Raw genomic sequence first — 18,344 nt, 5'->3', positions numbered from 1 at the left:
CTTCCATTTCTATCAATTTGTGTCATAAAAGTCCTCAATAACTTACAAGATGAATGCTGAAAGCTAAACAGATATCCAGAACATACAGAAACGCTTTGAAAACACGCCAGTGTACACGAAGCAAAGCTTAGATTAGGGATAGAGTTTATATAATACCATGCAGGCGTCGGAACAACTCCGTCAAAGGCCGCGTCTCTCTCGTAACGTACGTTTACATTACAAACACCATCTATGTAATTCCAAAAATCAGTAATCAGAACAAACACAATCCACAAAGTCGTATATTGTAAAAGGACCGGTATCCTCATGTTAATGTCAAAGTAAAAGAAGAATTTTTACGTATATAATTCTTGTCTAGAAACTTACAGGTATCTAATGTTTTCAAGCCGATGACTTCTTCATGTTTGTAGGAGAAGTTGACCAATCAAAAGTCATTTAGCTTTTTACTGTGTCTTCGCAAATCAAACAAAGTTTTTTTCAAAAGTATATTTAATCATGAATAATAAAAGATTATGCATATTGCTCTCGCCAAAATGAATTCTTCTGTAGTGCATCCATTAAATATTTTTATATCTTAAGGGTATTCTTTCAATCAATTTATAGTGTCGATTCACCAAAAAAAAATGGTTTATATTAATAGTATATTTTTTTACCAAAGGAATTAGTCTTTGAAAAAAAGCAGATTAAATTAAAAAATAATTAACAAGAAATGTTAATGCCAGCTGGAAAATTTCTAAGTTATAGGGCAAGATCAAAGATAAATTCTTGAAAAGTGTTTTTCATCCTATTGGTGATTATTTAAGCGGGGTCCTTTGAGATCTCAATGTTGTCTAGTTTTCTCTAATGTTGTTTTAAGGTTTGCAATTACAAAGATATGGTAAGGATTACATAATTTTTTTGTAAAGAAACGAATGCCTGTGAATTTCAAATAACTTATAAAAAAGAATAAAACGAGATTCTGTTTATTTCTTTTTTTAAAAAAATTAACATTAAAATCAATTCAATGTTCAATTCACGTCGGAATTGAGGATTTTTACTCTGATTTCCTGCCTAGTGGTGGGTAGAAATCTTGGGAGGCATTTTGATAAGTGTAATTTTCCGGTTTGTTATTGTGCAAGCTTGTCCCTGCAAACAGCGACAGGGTCAGTGTAACTTGTCCTGAAGCTTCAATTTGTACTGGTGCTTTTTGATAACAAAAAATGTTTTCGATGCAGGTACAATATTTTTTCCTTGATGACAACATTTTTGACAATAAAAAAAGACAATAACAAACTGTCAACCATCTCAAAAAAATCATAAAACGAAATACATTACAATACGTTAGGTAAAGTGTGGTTATTGCATTTCGGATTAGTTGATATAACTGACTTGTTGTGACCTGTGACTTGCATGCTGGCGCTTAACTGTTTTCCTTAGGATGATAACACCATAACTCCGTGTGCGTGTATTTCTGAGGCGTTTTCCAAATGATGCAAGTTTTTATGCATTACTCAATCATTTTTCATCCAATTTTATTTCCACGAAACATAGCACTAGTACTGTCATGTTACGCAGAAAAGAAAAGAAAACATTTGCCAACTTATGCATAAACCTTTCACACTCAATACGTATATATAAAAATATATATTTCTATTAAAGATGAAAAATAATCATGGATTTTATGTCTAAATGAGGAAATTTTCAGGAAAGAAATGAAAACAAAGTGAGTTTTAGAGATTTAATACAGAAATTCATATTGTAAAAATCACACTGTGATCAAAACTTGTCCTACTTACGACATGTACAGTGTATCATTGAAAGAAAACACAATTTGATTAAACAACACAAACTGAAATTAATGAAATTCAATGCATGTATGAGAAATTCAGAGTAACACAAGTTGATCAAACGTTAACCCGTTGACAACAACTTCCTCAAGCACCAATGCATTGTTGCCATTATTAGCATTCGAGTCATCTGTGATGTAATAGTTCAGTAGAACTATTTTCAGAGTGACGTATCTTCCATAACTCGATGGTCTGCATTCAATGGTAATTATAGCCCCCGTTTCACTGGGTCCTGGATATGTGCCACAAGTAGTCATCTCTGTCCAGACAGAAGAGTTTCCTACTCTTATCTCTAGGTTATGAATCCAATCACCTATGTATGTACACGACAGAAATAAATTCCAGAATATGATTCAACAAACAATATGTTCTAGGACCATTTAATGAATATGCATGAGGCTTAAAAAATACTTCCCAAAAATTGTTTATTGCAACGGTTTATCAAAATTGAAATTATGGGCACATTTCATGGTCATCTAGAGGAAAATGCATAATTGCATACCAATGATTAAAAGATACATTTTATACCATTATCGTCTACACGGTTGAAAATAATCACGTTCTTGATTATACTATATCTCGCAAGGTCGATTGTGGCCCAGGGATACGGTTCGAACCACGTTGCAAATTTCCCGTGTGCAAATGTTATCCCATCTACAAGGTAGCTCCATTTGAAATCCACCTGGAACGAATAGTGATCCATGAAGTTGGAATTAACACTTAAATTTCTATTGTAATTTTAAATTGTAAAAGCAAATATTTTATTACTGTTAATTGTATTTTTATATATTCATTTATAGAAAAAAAAAATAATAACTGTTTTGCTTATTTAAAGAATTATTTTTAACGAAAATTCCGAAGGAATAGTTTTTATCCGTGTAGAAGTTATATAAGATAAAGCAAATGATTCACAAACCTGATCTGCTTCGATATTCCCAATCGCCTCCAATGTAACTTCCATTTCTATCAATATGTGTCAAAAAAGTCCTCAATAACTTACAAGACAACAGTTGTGAGCTAATCAGATATCCAATACATACAGAAATGCTTTGAAAACACGCCAGTGTACACGAAGCAAAGCTTAGATTAGATATAGAGTTTATATAATACCATGCAGGCGTCGGAACAACTCCGTCAAAGGCCGCGTCTCTCTCGTAACGTATGTTCACATTACAAGAACCGTCTATGTAATTCCAAAAATTAGTGGTCAGAAGAATAACAGTCCACAAAGCAGTATACGGTAAACGGACTGGTATCTTCATGTTTAAGTCAAAGCAAAATAAGATCTTTACGTATCTAATTCTTTATTTGCAATCTTACAGGTATGTAATGTTTTCAAGCTAATGACCTCTTCATGTTTTAAAGGAGAAGTTGATCAATCAAAAGTCATTTAGCTTTTTACTGCGTCTTCGCAAATCAAACAATTTTCACTAAAAGTATTTGAATAAATGAATAATATAGGATTTTTAATTTTGTTTTCGTAAAAACGAACTGTTCTGTAGTTCATCAATGAAATGTGTGTTTTGATATCTTAAGTGCTTTCTTTAAATATTTTTTACAGTATCGATTCGCAATAACTTATCTATATAAGTATTTCTGAACCATTCATTCAAAGATTAAAGCTTTAGAATGAATGCAAATGGTACCGATGTATTTTTTTACCAAAGCAACTGGTCTTTGAAAACAAAAGCAAACAAATCTTTAAAAATCATCACGTAGAACTTATTTTTAAGGGGATGATAGTGTGTCGTTTTTCTATTTATGATATGATATAACTGGTACTTTATTTCCAAAACCAAAAGGTTACTTATATGATCAGAATCTCAATACTTAGTAAAATCCTTCTTAAATCCCACCATTTTATACTGAGGTATTTTTTGTGATTCTTTCAATAATATGATGGCTAAAAAAATATATTAAAGCTAGCGCTCCATTTAAAATGATTAACAACTGATCTCGTAAATGCGTGGATTAACGCGCAGGGATGGGAAAAACATTCAATAATTTTTACTTACATTTTATTTGAGTGCTGAATTGTGTTAATCAGCTAAAGTAAAACTTAGAACAGGAACAAAAAGAAAAAAATATACATTAAAATAAATAAGCAGATAACAAGAAAAAATCAAGCCTGGTTTTTCGTGGTTGTAAAAGAAAAGTTAATGTTGATAAAATCAACAAAACTTAGATATTTCTTTTTTTCTATTTGCTTGGTATTTGTTTTGTTTTTTTGCTAAATTAAAATGATATCTGAACAATTTGCATGTTATTTAATCTCTCGAAAATTCCTTGTCTCTTGCATGATATTCTCAGTAATTATTAGCAATTCTCAGTATTACCATTAAATTTTAGTAAATATCAGTAATTATTAGATCTCACAGGAAAAACATCAATAAATAACAGTAAATATTAGAACCAACAGCAATTATCAGTAACAACAGTAAAATTATCAGTAAATATTAGCAATATTCAGCAATAACACTACAATATCCGTACACGCAGTACAGTTAAAGCGGCTAATAAAAATATCGGCAAATGTTTGTGATGAAAACACGTATACTATAGTTCAACTGGTAATGCATATGTTGAATAATTTAGAAGGTCACAAGGTTAAAATAAATAATTAAGTTGTAAGATTTTACAAGGATCGTAGAAGTTTTTAAGTTACAAAGCATATTTCAAATTCACATATAGAAGTTTGTCGGGATCAGTTAAGCGTATGCCCTTGCAATTATGTGATTTATTTAGGTACTCTGCTATTTGATATTTTACACAAAACCGAGGTTGCCTTTATACGATGCATGCTTATAACAAAATGAAAATAAGACTATTTAGGTAGCAGTCGACTAATAATAATGTTAAACAAACTATTCATTTATTAATTTCTGTTAATCTATAACATTTATTTTTTTCGCTAAAAAACTGCTTGATAGCCTTCAATGACTTATCTTAATGCGTCATTTTGAAGCATATGACGTCATATTTTATAATACAGCAAGAACGACATCTTGCTTATTTTTCAGTGTGTACGATATAACGGACATCAAAATTGTAAGTAATAACATTTGTTGTTTTCGATTAAAAGATTAGCATAAATTAATTTTGCTAATAAATAAATTAATAAGATTTATTTAGAATATAAAATAAATCAAATTATTATAGCAATATTATATTTTGGCTTGACTCATGTTTAGCGCCATAATTTTTTGCGCGTAATGGCATACCATACATGACATCGATCTTGAGCAATAAAACTGCAAATGCGTGAAACAGGGGGAGGCCAAATTAAATTGAGTGTATATAACAGCCTGAATTGCTCAAACCTTCTAACACTAGATGAGTAAAATTTTTTTGTGTTTGGTGCTATTGATTTAAGCGTTAAGCGTTTTATTTCAGCTTCGAGATTATTTCTATAAAATCTTCTGGAATCTGGATCGGATATGGCCTGGATTTGGTACAAGACCTCGAAATCTGGTCCACTGTTTGCGTGAAATAGAATCGACAATAGCATTGTTATAACCAGCAATGTGAGAAGCTTTAAAGTAGATATTGTGAATCATGGAATGTAAAACTAAATGCTGAACCAATTCCATAACCCTAACTGACTTTGGCGATTTTTTGTTTAAAATGGAAACTAAAGCTTTGTTGTGGGTGTGAAATAAAATCTTTTTGTCACAAAATTGAGTTTTAAATAAATCAACTGCAAGAATAGTTGGCACTAATTCCAAAAAAGTTATATCCGACATAATGTCGAGGTCTTTCCAGTACATTCAAAATAAGCCCACTGACCATTGAAGTAGACACCACAACCCAACTGATGATTGCCTGCACTATCAGTATAAAGGTGTAGTTAGTCGTTTGATAACCAATTGGCATTGATGAAATTTAAGCTACCGTTGTACTTGTGTATAAATTCTAGCCACACACAAAGATCTGATCTCACCCCAGACGTTACTCTAATGGAATGACTGGAGTGCTTGATTCCGCACATAGCATCACAAAATCTTCTATTGAATGTTCTAGCTGATGGAATTGCTTTTGTGCAAAAGTTAAGAGAACCTACTAGTGATTGTAACTTTCCAAGAAAAACTTTTTTTTGTAACATTTTTAAGATTGCTGTTTCTAAAGTCAATATTTTGTCATTAGGAATTCTAATAATCAAATTATCGGCATCTATTACAATTCCTAGAAACGTAATAACAGTTTTAGGACCTCTGTTTTACCTTCCGCTAAGGGAATACCAAATTCAAAACATGTTTTCCTAAATGAAGACATCAACAATTCACATATTTCAGAGATGTCTCCTGCATATATAAAATCGTCTAGGTAATGATTCAAAGTGTGAACTCCAGTTTCCACTTCAACTACCCACTGATCAAAATGTGCAAATTTTTCCCACAGGGCACAACTTATTGAACATCCCATTGGTAGGCACATATCATAGTAGTAAAAATTATTGAATTTAAAACCAAGTAATTGGTGATCTGAAGGGTGAACTGGTAGCAATCTAAATGATGACTTAACATCCATTTTTCCTAATACAGAACCCTTACCTAGTGACCCTACCATTTCTAATACCTCATCAAAAGAAGTATAATGTACAGAACATGCTTCCGGATCTATAAAATCGTTTACACTGAAATCAGCAGGATGTGAAAGACGATGGATTAAACGCCAATCACCATCGTTTTTTACAACCACTCCAATAGGTGATAACCTTCACTACTGGCTCTAAAAAGTACTGAAAGTGCCATTTTTTACTGATAATTTCTGATATTTACTGATATTGTACTGTTAGTGCTGAGAATTGCTGATATTTACTGATAATTTTACTGCTGTTACTGATAATTGCTGTTGGTTCTGATATTTACTGATATTTACTGATGCTTTTGCTGTGAGCTCTGATAATTACTGATATTTACTGAGATTTACTGTTGGTACTGAGAATTGCTAATAATTACTGAGAATATTTTAAGGCCCAAAACATTGTCTTTTAATTATTAAATAACACATATTTCAGATTTAACACAATTCATTTAATTATATATTCTTAAGTTTTATTTATTTGATATTTAGCTTCTTTTGAACTTCGGAAACTCAAAGATCACATTTTTGACAATATTAGAAAGCCGGTCAAAAATTGGTACTTAAACTTAAGGCAGACTCCACAAAAATGTTAATTTCTAAATGCGGTGGACATGTTTTTTTCAACAATGAAAAACCCCATAATTCTTAACATGATTATTTTTCTTTTCAAAATTGAGAGATACCCGGTCAGGACTTTATAATGTCTTTGAGGTTTTACTTCACAGAAAGATTAGCGAGGCAGTATCTGTGTATAGTATACATACTTTCAGCAGATCAAGAGGTTTGAATGTCGCAATTCAACCTTGTAAATTGTCAGTCTGGCACCTTGTGTATGACATTACGTAATATCCGTATACAAAAATCCATGATCTTGAGAATATTTATTCAAAGAGAAAAGTATTATTTTTATTGACAACAATATACATAACGTATTAGAATGATTTTCATATTCATCATCTTATTTGTTCCGCATTCAATTGATTCAAAAAAGTTGGATAAATAATCTCTCTCTCTCTCTCTCTCTCTCTCTCTCTCTCTCTCTCTCTCTCTCTCTCTCTCTCTCTCCTACCATTTGCTGAAATCAAAATAGGTAACAATCGGCGAAGAATAATTTTTATTGTCCGACCTTTCACTCTTTCTCTTTTAATACATATGTAATATATCTTCTGTTGCACGGCTAAGTAATGTTGTCATGATCTAGTTCTATTATTGTAAATCTGCCCACCCTGCTCTCTCTCTCTCTCTCTCTCTCTCTCTCTCTCTCTCTCTCTCTCTCTCTCTCTTTGCTCGCATATTATCTAGTCCTAAAATTTGAGTTTCCGAGTCAAAATGGCATAACGGCATTAGCACGATAAAGTTCTATTTCAGCACCACAACCGCCATTTCAAACACAGATTTCGATGAAAAAGTGTTACGGCTTATCATGCTTTAATTTTCTCTCTCTCTCTCTCTCTCTCTCTCTCTCTCTCTCTCTCTCTCTCTCTCTCTCTCTCTCTCTCTCTCTCTCTCTCTCTCTCAGATAATCTTTTATAACGTATTTTGAGGCGTCAATGCAGAAAGGCATAAGCATGATTATGTCCCATTACAGTATCATAACCACCGATTGCAACAGCGATTTGATTGAAAACCTCTCTCTCTCTCTCTCTCTCTCTCTCTCTCTCTCTCTCTCTCTCATTAATACTTTATTCATGCACTTGTATGCGGTTATATGACCAGCGGCTATATAATTTTGAAAATAAGACACACAATTTAACTGATTTTCCTTAATCTATGAACGCTTAGATATTTAATCTCCACGCCTAAAAGCAAGCAGAAAAAAATATTGTGTATGTCTGGGATTAAGAAAAACCTCAGAACTAACAGAGAGCTCTCAGACTATACACACGATAGGGTGACCACGGCAAGGTGTGAAAATTGACCACCTGTGTATATGTCTGGCAGTCGCTGAAAAGTCTGGGATCAAGAAAACCCTCAGAACTAACAGACAGCGCTCAGAATATATACATGACAGAGTGAACGTGGCAAGGTGTGAAAATTGACCACCTGTGTATATGTCTTGCAGCCTCAGAATAAACAAATATAAATGGCCGGGAAATACAATGTGAAACAAAAGTGTTTGATTTTATTTTGAAAACAAAATTAGTGATTATGGCCGGGATAAAAACATCTTAAGTTTATAATTATAAATATTTGACACGGTTCAATTAAAGAGTTGATCGCTCAAAATTTAGAATCATTAAATAGATGTTTATCAATTACATAAAGTGGTTAAAATCTTTATATTTTTTTTTACTATGGATTGTTCTATATATACAATGTAACACTGTAGTATCGAGTGGATTGGCGCACGGGGGTGGGATATATAGCAATTCTGCAATTTCTACATTCATTTATTTATGTGCTGAATTGTGTTAATCAGTTAAAATAAAACTTAGAACAAGAACAAACAGAAAAAATATGCATTGAAATAAATAAGCAGATTATAAGAAGAATAATCAAATCTAATTTTTGTGGTTATAAAAAAGAAGTTACTGTCGATAAAACTTTAGTTAGATCTTACATATTTCTTTTTAAAAAATGCCCGGTATTTGTTTACCGATATTTTTAAATAAATATAATTTGCATGCTACAGTAATTAAAATTAATCTCTTAAAAATCCCCTGCCTGTAATTCTCAGTAATTATCAGCAATTCTCAGTACCAACAGTAAATCTCAGTATATATCAGTAATTATCAGAGCTCACAGCAAAAGCATCAGTAAATATCAGTAAATATCAGAACCAACAGCAATTATCAGTAACAGCAGTAAAATTATCAATAAATATCAGCAATTCTCAGCACTAACAGTACAATATCAGTAAATATCAGAAACTATCAGTAAAAAATGGCACTTTCAGTACTTTTTAGAGCCAGGAGTGCTTAAATTAAACAATGGTTCAGTATCAAAGGGACCTGCTATCCGACCCAGTGAAATTTCTTTGCCAATCTTGTCATTCACTTCATTATGATGATCATGTACAGAAACTAAATTATTACAGGTTATTGACATTCGCGGACCTTGATATTGTAGAAAAATACATACGTAAACCCATTTCTTATTTCACAAGCAACAGATTGGTCGGGATACATTGTTAGATAAGGACACATACTTTTGACATTAACTGGAGTTGAACCGGGTTTAGCCATGAAAAGAGTTAGGTTGGTGCCTATGGCCTGATAAGTGTGTTTTCCGGAAAAAATATATTAACTAGTTTGACTTTGCTTGGGGCCACACCTACATAAGTATATATACATATACATGTTAAGCGTCTCTCATTTTACCACACCTTGTTGGCGGTGGTTGTCTTTTCAATAGACAACCATTTGGCGCTTATTCGAGACGCATTTTATCTAATTTTAAGATAGCTTACAACTTCTGCTGAGTATCTGCTCACCCAGTACCAGTATGAATGTTGTCATAGTTTATAAGTATTATACAACTTCTATAAGGATAAGGTTATAAGGATAAGGTTTATAAGGTTATAAGGATGATGTTTATAAGGTTATAAGGATAAGGTTATAGGGATAAGGATTATAAGGGTCAATATGTTATAAGGATAAGGATTATAAGGGTAAATATGTTGCAACATTGTATACAAAAATACATGTGAATTTTATATAGATTGTTATGTAGGTCGTGGCCATAATCGCAAAAATATAAAGAATTAAACAATATATGAACTTTACACTTGTCTTCATTGTCTATAATAATAAGTACTTTTGAGGTTTGTTGTTTTCAATTAAAAAATTAGCATAAATTAATTTTGCTAATAAATGAATTAATAAGTACTTTTGAGGTTATATATTTTACTTTTGGGGTTACTTTTGAGGTAATATACTGTGATGTCAAAATGCGCATTTCCCGTAATTTTTGTCTGAACGGAGTTTATTGACAGCCTTAACTGTGCTGCGCAATAACAGTAAATGGCACTTTCAGTACTTTTGGAGCCAAAAGTGATAGATACTGGTTTTTTGTTTTAAATCGGGCTTAAAGTTCTCTTCAAACTAATTTCGTCAAGCTTTTACTGTCAACGTCTTACGTTTTTATTATTTCTTTTTTTTTTCTATCTGTGAGATTTATTAAAGAATATGATACAAATAAACACCACAATACAAACTGCAAGCGAACTATATAACAAATTCTTTTAAAAGTCAATTTTGATTGCACATAATGCTAAGTGCTGTTTTATTACCATATTGTTAACATATTCATGTATAAACAAAAACGTTACCGTATTTAGACATTATTTTTATACTTTAATAGCCATTCTTTCGTTATTCAAACGTTGAATTGTGTACAAAAAAGTCATTAAGCTTTTTGCTGCGTATTCACAAATCAAAGTATCTGATCATGAATAATCAAAGATGTTGAAAATTGCTTTTGGAAAGATGAATTGTTCATTTATTAAAAATGTGTTCCTATAACTTTTGAAAACTATGCGTGACGGTATTTCGTTTTGCCAGAATAGGTTTAGATCGCTATTCTATGCACTAGTAATTTCAGAAATACCTGGTATTTTGTCAAATACAAACTGTCAAAAACGATTCTTTCACAATAGGTCACAATAGGATACAACGCTCACCTTAGCAACAGTGACTTCGATTCCAGCCTCTATATCAAGCATAATAAAATATATCTGGAACACCATAAAGAGTATATCTTGCTTAAAAAGCTTACTATTGTTTATATACAATACGTACAGATCGCACCAAGATCATGACAACTCGTCCTCAAAACAAGTCATCCCAGTAAACCAAAGACAAGTCGCTCTAACTGAGGAGTACTCATCCCCAACTGAAGACAACTAGCTCATTATAATTTTTCTATCTGTAATACTACACACGTTTTCCCCTTTTTATCATTTCGAAGAAGGATTTGTATTTTTAGGGGTTCTTTTTCTTTTTTATATTTTTCACATTTACAAAAAAAAAATGATTTTTTTTTCATTTCATTTGTATTCCGCATATGTAGAGAGCGTATTGTGATTGATAAGTCCGGCGTCAGTCTGCCTGTCTGTTTTTCCATCTGTCAACTTTTTATATTTTTGACTTTTTTTCAAGAACCACTTAGCCAATTTCAACCAAACTTTGCACAAAGCATCCTTAGATGAAATAAGTTCAAAGTTCCAGTTTTATTAGATTTGAAGGGTCACATCCCTGTTCAAAGGGAAATAATTAAGAATTATAAAACATGTGTTGATATCTATAAATAAAGCTTGTCCTCAAAAACCAATCAGCCAGAAAATCTGTCTCTTGTGTGAAAACATCCTCAGATAGTGTAGATTCCACTTCGCACAAGATCCCCGGAGGTAGGGTGGAGCAACCATGGGTGTCGAATTTTTACATAGAGGTATATAGCGAAAAAAATCTTTAAACATCTTCTTCTGTTGATACAATTTCTGATATTCAGGGTTGGCAAAAAGCGAGAAATACTTATATTTCCTATGATAATCGGAAATTCTGGAATTTCTCGGAAATTGCTGCTATTTTCTAGTATATACTGGAAAATAAAGTACAACTTCATGTAAGCACTGTGATTTCAATAAATACTACTCTTTGTTAGCTATGACATTTTTATCACTCGTTAGGTATGTATGGATCCATACAGTTGTAAGAATTGAATAAAAGGATTCAATATCTGGTTTCTTTTATATACGAATATCAAAAATGGCCAACAATAGTGTGAAAAATAAAGCTTGACTGTGTCACTTGCCCATTATGCAAAATACATAGAAGAAGCTAATTATAATAGAGAAATCATAACAGATTTAAGCTTATTTAGTGTTCAAATAATAAGTTATCTGCATAAATCAAAACTTCGGGGTGACAACGCTGGGCGGAAACTTGTGTTCTAGCTGCTATAAAGGAATCTTTTGGGAATATATAGCAAGGTGAATTTAAGATTCACAAAACAGACAATGAAATGACAAAACATGCTGAATTGTGTTTTTATGCTTACTGTTTTTATCTTATTTTCTTAATACAAGCTTAACATTGAACAAATCAAACAAATAAAAACACTATTTTTTTCTTTTCCGGTAATTCCAAAATTAGTAAAAATCAGTAGCATTTAACGGGAAGGGAGATTCTGGTTTGTGCTACTGGTGATTCCCAACACTGGTATTTCCATGGCCACCCTGCTCATATTGGGCTCTAATAATTGATCAGTGGGGTTTTTGCTAATCTTACCAAAGCTTACGTACTGTCATTTCCATGTCTTTTCCGAAATTCCATTTTGTTCCCTATTTTCTTGATTTGGTCATTAATCGTAATGAAATGTTTTATTACAAAATTATAATAAACCCTCCGTTATTTGTTTTCTATCTTATTCTAAATTGAACTAACCTGTAATATAAAAAATCGTAGCAATATTTCTTCTTCTTCTTTCAAAAATAAAGTCCTATGACAACAAGTTCTTCAAACCCTAATGCATTGTTGCCATTATTAGCATTCGAGTCGTCTGTGATGTAGTTCAGTTGAACTATCTTCAGAGTGACGTATCTTCCATAACAAGATGGTCTGCATTCAACGACAATTATATCCCCCGTCTCACTGTGTCCTGGATATGTGCCACAAGTAGTCATCTCTGACCAGACAGAAGAGTTTCCCACCCTTATCTCCACACTGTGAAGCCACCGACCTGTAACATGTGTAGACGTTTCATATCCGACATTGAGCCATTTTGCTAGGTTACAATTTACAATAAACTCAAGTTTCAAAGAAGTTAATATTTTGTTTTGCTTTTAGAAGTCATTTCTATAACCTTCCATGGACATTTGTTTTCATTGTGATTTTACAATTGACATGCATTAAAGGATATACTAAATGAAAGCTTATATAACTGGAAAAAACCTACCATGGTCATCGGCGCGGTTATACATAACCACATCCCTAATGATACTAAAATTTTCAAGGTCGATCGTCACCCAGGGATACGGTTCATAATATGTGTGAAATTTTCCAGGTGCATTTGTTATCCCATCTACAAGGTAAATGAGCTTGTGGCCAGCATTTGGATAGTAATCTTCATAATTTGAACTGGCAGTGACGGGCTTATTCAAAGACAGGATTTCTGCTAATATATAATGATACAAAAAACAGTAATATTTTGCTTAACTTGTAATGATACCTGAAAATGAAAAATAAATGTCTTCATTCATTAATCAAAATGACCCCCAATGTGGAGTGATTTAAAAGAGATCAAAAATATCCATCAATGTATGACATTCGATTAAACTTATTGAATATACATGATGATATTCTTTTTTGTTTGTAATTCGCTATTTCATCGGCTAAACATTTCAATATTGATGTTTACATATAAAGTCTTAAAGTCTTATTATTGCTAGTTCATAGAGTTATTCTTAACGAAAATTATATAAAAGAAGTATTCATTTCTTTTTCATATAAAAGTTAAAACACGAAAACAAATATGCTACATTAAATGAATCATGACTAACCTGCTCTGCTACGATATTCCCAATCGCCTGCAATATAACTTCCATTTCTATCAATTTGTGTCAAAAAAGTCCTCAATAACTTACAAGATGAATGCTGAGAGCTAAACAGATATCCAGAACATACAGAAACGCTTTGAAAACACGCCAGTGTACACGAAGCAAAGCTTAGATTAGGGATAGAGTTTATATAATACCATGCAGGCGTCGGAACAACTCCGTCGAAGGCCACGTCTCTCTCGTAACGTACGTTTACATTACAAGAACCATCTATGTAATTCCAAAAATCGGTGGTCAGAACAAACACAATCCACAAAGCCGTATATTGTAAAAGGACTGGTATATTCATGTTAATGTCAAAGTAAAAGAAGATTTTTAAGTATATAATTCTTTTCTAGAAACTAACAAATAAGTAATGTTTTCAAGCTGATGACCTCTTCATGTTTTGTAGGAGAAGTTGATCAATCAAAAGTCATTTAGCTTTTTACTGCGTCTTCGCAAATCATACATTATTCTTCAAAAGTATCTGATCATGAATATAAAAGATGTTGAGCATTGCTTTCGTAAAAATGAATTGTGCTGTAGTTAATCTATCAAAGATTGGTTTTTATAACTTTTAAAGACTATGCGTGACGGTAATTCGTTTTGCCGGAATAGGTTTAGATCGTTATTTTATACACTAGTAATTTAAGGAAATATCTGGTGTTTTGTCAAATATAAACTAACAAACGCGATTCTTTTACAATAGGTAACAATAAAGTAACAAGGCTAACCTTAGCTACAAAAACTTCGATTACAGCCTCTATATTAAGTGTAATAAAATATATCTGGAAAACTATAAAGAGTAAATCTTGTTTAAAAAGCTTACTATTGTTTATATACAATAGGTACAGATCGCACCAAGATCATGACAACTTGTCCTCAAAACAAATTATCCCAAGTCGCTCCAATTGAGAACAACTTACCCCCAACTGAAGACAACTAGCCCCATATATTTTTTTTCTATTTGTATTACTACATACGTTTTCTCCTTTTATTATCTAGAAAAACGATTTTTAAAGGTTTTTTGTCAATGTAATATATCCTTTTATATTCTTCACATTAACCAAAAATTAGCATTTTTTCAAATTTTATTTGTATTCAGCAAATGTAGAGAGCGATAAGTCTGGCGTCCGTCTGCCTATTTACCCGTCTGTAAACGTTTTATATTTTGGACTTTTTTCAAGAACCACTCAGCCAATTTCAACCAAACTTTGCACAAAGCATCCTTAGATTAAAAAAAAGGTCAAAGTTTAATTTTTTTTTAGATTTAAAGGGTCACACCCCTTTCAATGGAAAGTTATTAAGAGTTATTAAAAATATGTTGATATCTTTAAAGAAATCTTATCCTAAAAAACCAATCGGCCAGAAAAGATGTAATTTGTTTGAAAACATCCTCAGGTAGTGTGGATTCCACTTTGTTCAAAACAAGAACCGCAGAGGTAGGGTGGGGCCACCATGGCTGTCGAATTTTGACATAGAAGTATATAGCAAAACAATTACTTAAACTTTTTCTTCTAAAAAACTGATTGGCAACAAAAGCTTTAACTTGAAGAAGCATCCTAAAGTATTAAAAAATCTAGATTGATTAAATCATGATCCCAGGTGGTACGGTGGGACCACAATACAAGTAGAATATTTACATAGGAATATAAAAAGGTAATTCTTCAAAGGTATTCTTCTAAAGAACCAATTAGCCAGAAAAGCTGTCAGTTGTTCAGAACCATTCTCAGGTATTGTATATTTTAGTTTGTTCAAACCATGATCCCCGGGTTTACGGTTGGGCCACAATGGGGTTGCAGTTTTACAAAGAAAATAAATTTGTTCTTTCTTTAAAAAAAAATAGTAAAACGTTTTACTAACATGCAAGCATATTGACGTTTGATGATTCTCAGTTGTTCATTATTTGGCCCTGGATAATTCTTGGGTAACATAAGGAGTTCAAAGTTTGATGAAGGTGTATATCTATATGAAAAATTGTTTAAGAAGTTTGAGAATACAATATTCAATACGTTATATACATTACCGAGCAGACTCAACCTAACAGAAAGTAGACCCCAACTTAACTCTAGGTTTACATTCGGGGTCTCCTATGGGTATACTCTGGGTGTACTAGACCCAGAGTTAAACCTGAGTAAACCCAAAGTTAATTCAAAGTGAACACAGACAGTAGATACCGATCAGAAATAACTCCTGAAAGCAGATGCTACTTGTGTATTTGGAATAAACAAAGGGAGGTATTTACAGATGGTAAGATAATAAGATAAACGACGCTCTGCTTCGCACTTAATTGCAAAAATTGGATCCTAAAAGCAAACCCCAAGTAAACCCACAAATTTTCAAATAGCAGTCCCAGAGTAAACCCCGAGTAAACCCCAAAACTAAACCCGGGATTTACTTGGGTCTGCTATAGAGTTTGTTTGGGTCTGAACTGTACCGTATTTATTTACTCTGCAAAAATATAGAATTGAAGTGTATAAAAAAGTTCCACTTCATTTTTATTCTTCAAGTTAAATGATCTGCAAATTTCGAGATATTTATTTCTCAAACGTTTTGCTGAAAACTCGTAAAGGATGTTTATCTGAGGAGGAGTTGTACTGCTTTGGATTTCAAACAGACCTGGCCCCGGGACCATGAAAATTTAGACGAACTCACTTTTGATCTCAGTCTCACTTTCACAAGGGAATATATAGTGGAAAAGTAAGACTGAGATCAAAAGTAAGCTCGTCTAAGTTTAATGGCACAATGCCCTGGACTGAACTGAATCCTTTCTTGTTGCTACATTTGAGATATGGGTATCCGCTTCTAAACTTTGTATTAAGTATTAAAGACAGATTGGACAATTATCGAAATCCTTTAGTAAGCATAATTGATCCGTGTTTTTTTAACATAGCCGCTCTTGCTACCCTGATGCCGTTACATACTCTACTTTTAAAGCATTCTTTGATAAAATACTGATATTCAGGGTTGGCTAAAAGCAGGAAATAATTATATTTCCTATGATAATTTCTCGGAAATTGCTGGTATCTTCCAGTAAATACTGTAAAATAAAGTACAACTTCGTGTAAGCACTGTGTTTCATCAATATTCATTGAATACCAAATTTTTTGAATTTTGTTGCAATGTTTATCCATGGAATTAATATTGATAAGATAATTTACCACAAATTTACGCGTATCCTTGAAACTGCGATTTTCACTTCATCCATGAAAATTGATGCTCACGAATAATAATGAAACCACAGTATACGTCGAAGAAACATTTATTAAATCTGATTGTAGATAAATACTAACCTTTGTTAGCTATGCCATTCTTATCACTCGTAAGGTACGGATGGATCCATACAGTTGTAAAAATTGAATGAAAGGATTCAATTTCTGGTTTCTTTTATATCCGAATATGCAAAATGGCCAACAAAAAAATAAAGTGTGACTTTGTCATTTGCCCATTATGCAAAATACATAGAAGAAGCTAAATATAGTAGAATAAGCATAACAGTATTTATCCATAATTAAAAATGTTAAAAAAAAGACCATTCCTGCAAAAAACATTACTCAATGTTTATTCCCATGAAATAATTAACCTATATCTGTTCGAAATTTAACCACCTGAGCCCTTCATCTCTGTACAGTAAAAAATCACAAACCAAATAGGTATGTTGTACTCTTCTACTTTTGTGACTTTATCATTTAACCAAATTTGGTTTGAAATAATCAGGAAAACAACAATAGATGATTATATTACAATACTTTATAAGTTTACAAAATTAATCATAAAATTTTGAATATTTGATTCTTTATGCCATAATATTTTACAACTAAAATAATCCATAACTCCCATTACTCATGTAATCAATGATGTGATTGATTAGATAATTTATGCAAAACATAAGCCTTGTGGTCTGAAAGCGGTATGCTTAATAAAAAATAAAAATACACAATAATTTTTTTCTTTTTTCATATACATGTTCTTGAAAAAGGAAGGTGGAGAGGTGGAAATGGTTAAAAAATCGGTTTGAAAATTTTTAATGCTTCGCTATTGGCGCCCTGAAAGAAAGTGGGAACTCACTTTTTTAAAATAACGCTCCAAACATTTTACCGCGAAATAATTCATTGGTTACATCCAGCGACGTTGATTTGGTGTCCATTTATGCAGATGCTGTATAACTTTGACAATACCGCAGGAAAGATAAGTCTCGGAAACTTAACAGAAATTTTTAATATGCATACAATATTTTAAGAAATCTTGAAATTCTTTTAAGATTGTTTTGTTTTTAAATGATAAGTAATATGAAAATCACAAAACTTCGGGGTGAGAAAGCTGGGCGGAGACCTGTATTCTAGTTGCTATATAAGAATCTTTTGGGAATAGATAACAAGTTGAATTTAAGATTCATAAAC

The 18,344-nt window shown here is 32.2% G+C and overlaps 2 long non-coding RNA genes across 2 annotated transcripts; both read right to left on the bottom strand.

Moving 5' to 3' along the window:
* Positions 1 to 1,772: 1,772 nt before the first annotated feature.
* On the bottom strand, positions 1,773 to 3,037 carry LOC136275172 (uncharacterized). The gene is made up of 3 exons (XR_010713698.1): positions 2,743 to 3,037; positions 2,355 to 2,508; positions 1,773 to 2,139 (listed from the first exon to the last, which is right to left on the bottom strand). It is a non-coding gene; the product is annotated as an uncharacterized lncRNA (long non-coding RNA).
* A 9,881-nt stretch (positions 3,038 to 12,918) lies between these two features.
* On the bottom strand, positions 12,919 to 14,158 carry LOC117682553 (uncharacterized). The gene is made up of 3 exons (XR_004596882.2): positions 13,909 to 14,158; positions 13,305 to 13,523; positions 12,919 to 13,088 (listed from the first exon to the last, which is right to left on the bottom strand). It is a non-coding gene; the product is annotated as an uncharacterized lncRNA (long non-coding RNA).
* Positions 14,159 to 18,344: the final 4,186 nt, after the last annotated feature.

The sequence above is a fragment of the Magallana gigas genome, chromosome 4 (assembly GCF_963853765.1).
Source record: "Magallana gigas chromosome 4, xbMagGiga1.1, whole genome shotgun sequence".
Classification (NCBI taxonomy): Eukaryota; Metazoa; Mollusca; class Bivalvia; order Ostreida; family Ostreidae; genus Magallana; species Magallana gigas.
This window is presented reverse-complemented; position numbering and strand designations above follow the sequence as displayed.